At 41.5% G+C, this 5,053-nt stretch overlaps 1 pseudogene; it reads right to left on the bottom strand.

Annotated features, from left to right (window-relative positions):
• Positions 1-1,958: 1,958 nt before the first annotated feature.
• LOC109496324 lies at positions 1,959-2,578 on the bottom strand (annotated as a pseudogene).
• Positions 2,579-5,053: the final 2,475 nt, after the last annotated feature.

Below are 5,053 nucleotides of genomic sequence, written 5' to 3'. Positions count from 1 at the left end.
AATAATAATTGTAAAACGTTAGAACTTAGTGCGAGGTCAGTAAATATGCACTCATTTAACAAATACTGTGAAAATGGAGGCTGAAATGCTGGCACGTAAGCACTAAAAACACAGTAATCATGCTTTTGTTACAGAACAGGACTTTCTTTGTTACCATTGTAAGCTTTTAAGTAAAGAGAACTTATATGTTTGTAATCATAGTGACCATTTATTGAACTCGTACGGTCCCCAGGCAATACGCTAAGGTCTTTAGTACATTATCTCACTAACTCTTTTTTTTTATTTTTTTAAACATTTTTCTTCCCTCTCTCCCCAGAGGTCATCAGCGTCATGAATTTAGCATTTCTCATTAGCGCACAAACTTTAATTTACTTATTACATTTGTACACATCCCCAGCCCATACCGAGTATTATTTTTCAAGTTTTGAGCTTCGTATAAATGGGACCAAACCACATGAAGCTTTGTGAACTTTGCTTTTGTCACTCAGTATTATGTAGTATAAGACGCAATGTGAAGACTTCAGTGGGGTTTCTAGGTTGATCCTTTACCCAGCAAACTTGATGCATCCTCATTTGTTTTAATAATGTTACCTGTAGCGTCTCTTGAATTTTCTATGGAGACTGTCACACAATCTTCAAGTGGAGACAGTTTGTCTCTTCCTAATCCGATGTAGATACACTTTGTTTTTCTTCACTTCCAGCATAAGGTTGGACAGAAGCACTTACTAATGCTTATTGAGACTCTGACTTTATGGGGTTGTGTCAAAAGTGTCACAATTAAATATAGGCTTGCTTCAGGCTATGGAAGGATACATTTGACTGAATTTTATCAAATACTTTCTCTGCTCCAGGGACATGATCATATATGACTATATTCTTTATTAGTATGCTATAGCCCAGTAGTAGGTTTTCGGATCATGAACTGTCATTTCATTTTGGGGATAAATTCTACTTGACTGATGTCTTGAAATGTTCCTGAGATTTGTTTTAATCAGGCACGGTAAGGCGACAGACATGAGAAAACTGCTTTTCAAATGAGAGTTTATTACTCATAGTTCCCAAGAGGAAAGAGCATGTCACGCCATAGGGGGCCACAGAGGGAAGTACCGGTGTCAGTCAGGGGGCAGAAGGAGTGAAGGGGCAATATGGCTGCCAGCCTTGATTGTGGTTTCGATGGCAAGGAATGGGCAAGGCAAGGTCAGCCTTTTCGGATGGTGAGTTTGAATACTTTTAGCAGGCTCCAGGCTGTAGAGGTGGTCCCCAGTCTTCCTGTACCTGACCTTGGGGTGATTTAGGGCAGGGGGAATATTGGCTTCATGCGTGAGAGACTGAAGGAAGCGGTTGGGGATATGGATTAGTTGGTTTGCATGTGAAAGGCACGCCAGCGGGCAAGTTGTTTACAATTTCTAGAAATTAGCTCGCCCTGGGAGGGGAAGTCTCTCCAGATTAGCAAGGCTCCAAGATGTCAAAACGTAGAAAATACAGACGGTTGTAAAATACAACTGATACAGTTGAGATGCTTTTTTTTTTTCTTTTGTTTTGTTTTTGGTACTGTTGAACTGGATATGATAACGTGTGCTTCATGAGATAGGTCTAGGATTTTCTTCCCTTAGATTCTCCTTCATAAATCGTGTGTGCGCACGTATGATTAAGGCTTTACTGGGGACCAGGCAGGACTGGGGCGAGGACCGTGCTGGAGGGGAGCAGGGCCTGCATACCAGGCCAATACTGGTCTTCAGGGCAATGTCGGAGAGCTCAGGGCTGAGCCCTACAGGTGAGGGGTCCAGTTGGGCACCTCAAAGCAGAGACAACCATGAAAAGAAGGAAAGAAAAGAAGTAGAAAGGAACAAGAAGTGGGATTCTGGAGTGCAAGGAGGTCCAGCTTTTCCCCAGGTCCCCAGCGGGGCAGTACGAGCTCCTGGCTCCTATCTCCTGGCCTCAACAGGACCCGACTTGCCCTACACGGCAGTCATTCCGTGCATAGGGCCTGGGAGGAGGCAGGTGGGCTTTGCGTAAGCGGAGATCTCCTTCGGGCCAGAGGGTGATGAAGTCTTTCGTGTCTGACACATCCAGGCACTCGGGTTCAAATATACGGTGCAGGCCAAGGAGGCCAGAAGCAAGGTGATCGTGTCCCCTGCGAATTGTGGCCTCTTCCCCAGAAACTGTGAGAAGAGCCTCCTCTTTTCAGGGAGCCCCTCCGAGTCCTCCTGCTTCAGGGTCTCAAAGTCACGGCTGTAGCAAACACTGGCCAGCTGGTTGGAGGTGTCTGTAACGTAGTTCTTCAAAATGTCCGCACGAATCTTCTCTTCCGCTTCCTCTCATAGGTTGTGCTTGTGAGCAGTGCGGGGAAGGATAGCATTGCTGTGGGTGATCTTGCGAGCTTTATCAATCAAACAGGGCAGGCTGAAAGAGCCCAGGCTCAAGTTGAATGTCTCATGCAGCCGCTGGCTTCTGTCATCGTTGGAGCAGCCCTCATCACACACTTCGTTTCCTCACAGTTTGCATCTGGGTATTCCAGAAGCAGGTGGATAGCATGAGCCAGTCTATGGATGTCCCAGTAAGCCAAGGTCATGACCATTAGTTTAGCTTTCTGTGGACTCAGGGATAGCCTCGGTGGAGCTGGGCTGGGATTTCATCTTTACAATTTTTCTTTAAGTTAGAAATTACAGCAAAATAAAAAGTTTAGGAAGGAAGGAATCCCCAAGAGTCAAAACTTAAAAGGAAACTTACTAAATACATAGGCACTCGTGCTTTGGCTACCCTAAGAGCATTACCTACATCAGTAGATAAAAGACTTGCATATTTTAGCCACTTGGAGAGGCACCAAGGCCCTTGTGAGGCAAATAGATGGAATTAAGATCCCTGAATAAAAACACAGGCTGTCAAAACTGTGTACTCTATTCGGAGGTATAGACAGGATATAAACCCTTGCAAAGGTTAGTGCCTCGATCTGGATTTAGGTGAGAAAAAAGTCTCCCTCGAGAATAGAAGGTGTCTACCCTAATAGTATGATAGGAAAAAGATAGAATAAAATAGGCAGACAGGGAAAGGATTAGGACCCGAGGTCCCTGGGTGGGGAAAGACGTATTTTGGAACAATGCTGGGAGTATCTGACCACAGCAAACCCCCTTGGGTGTAAGGCTCTTCTTAAGAATGTCACAGACACCCTCAGGAATCTGACAAAAGACCTGACTGAAAATAAATGGACCAGAAAACCTTATGACCCACAAGGAACGTATGGCCATAGACCACCCCCCCACACCCCCCCCACACCCCCCCCCCCCCGTACAATGGAAACGAGCCAATCAGGAATGGACAACGCAGCAGCTAGAGTTGTCCAGCCCATAAGGGTGGGATCTGGGAAGGAACGAGGGGGAAGGGAAAGGAGGGACAACCAGAACCTTGTACCACAAGGACCCTTGCCTGTAGTCCTCCGGTGTTCACTTGCCAATGTCCCCTCTCGGCAAAGGGAGCTTTCCTCTACTCTTCGTTTCTAATCTTACGTTCTAATAAATTTCTGTCTGCTGTTTATTTTGTGTCCACCTCTCCATTCTTCGAGGCGGGGAGACAACAAATCCGGGTATTGTGGTAAAAAACCCTGCAACAATAGGGCACAGATCTCCACTACCTGTGTATCAGACGTCACTTACGCTCTCCAACGTATAGTTTTCCTTTCCTTCCTAACACCTGAAGGATTGCACCTTCCCATACCCTTGCGACTGTGTGGAGGGCTGTGATTAGCTTTTGCCCACGGTCACTTCTGGGCTGAGGAAGTCAAAAGCCCCTTTCCCATTTTTGCGCTCTTTCTCCTCCTGCTGTGGAGACCTAGAAGCCATGACAACATCATAAAACGGAAACAGCCTGGATCCTTCTGGATCACTGCTCCGGGGAGAGCTGCTCTGAAGAGATGCCCAGCTTGAAGCAGGTTGTGTATGAGCAAGAAACAAACATTTGTTGTCTGAAGCCACAAAGACTTCAGGATTCAATTCATTGCTCTCCTGCTCTCTCCCTACACACACACACGCACACGCACACACAATTTATGAAGGAAAACATAAGAAAAGGAAATCCTACACATCTCATGAGGTAAAATCCAGCAGTGTACTGAAGGCAAAACGAAAATAAGAACATCGAGGGTTTGACCAAGAAATGCAACCAAGTAGGTTTTATCCTAGAAATGCAATGATAATCCGGTTTCAGAAAATATATTAATATGATTCCAGATTTATAATGAGAAATATATATATTTATTTATTTATAAAGATATATATATAATTTTATTTATATATATTTCCCATTATAAATCTAGAATCATATTTTGGACTATATATATGTTTATATATGTATATTTATATGTATATATATATATGTGTGTATATATGTATATCTATGTATATCTACGTATATATTGTCCAAAATATGATTCTAGGTTTATAATGAGAAATATATATATAATTTTATTTATAAAGATATATATATAATTTTATTTATATATATATTTCTCATTATAAACCTAGAATCATATTTTGGACTATATATATGTATATATATGTATATTTATATATATATGTATATATATGTATATATGTGTATATGTGTATATATACGTATATCTATGTATATATTGTCCAAAATATGATTCTAGATTTATAATGAGAAATATATATATATACTTTTGTTTATAATTATATATATATAATTTTATTTATATATATATTTCTCATAAATCTAAAATCATATTTTGGACAATATATATATACATATGTGTATATATAAGTATATATATACACATATATACGTGTATATATATACATATATATGTGTATATGTATACGTATATATACGTGTATATATGTACATATACGTATACATATACACATATACATACTTGGTCTTCATCTTGGGCTCTGGCACCGAGCTCCTAAATTTCCTTTCATGAGAGCCATAAAGATGTCTTTGTTATGTTCATGAGGTGACTTTGGGAAAGCACCTAATTGTGGGTCTAGTCACCAGTAGAACCAGTCCTGTGATGAGAGGGTTGGAAGTTTCAATC

Source organism: Felis catus, chromosome X, assembly GCF_018350175.1.
Source record: "Felis catus isolate Fca126 chromosome X, F.catus_Fca126_mat1.0, whole genome shotgun sequence".
Taxonomy (NCBI): domain Eukaryota; kingdom Metazoa; phylum Chordata; class Mammalia; order Carnivora; family Felidae; genus Felis; species Felis catus.
The sequence above is the reverse complement of the archived record's forward strand: the minus strand, read 5'-3'. Positions and strand labels throughout refer to the sequence as shown.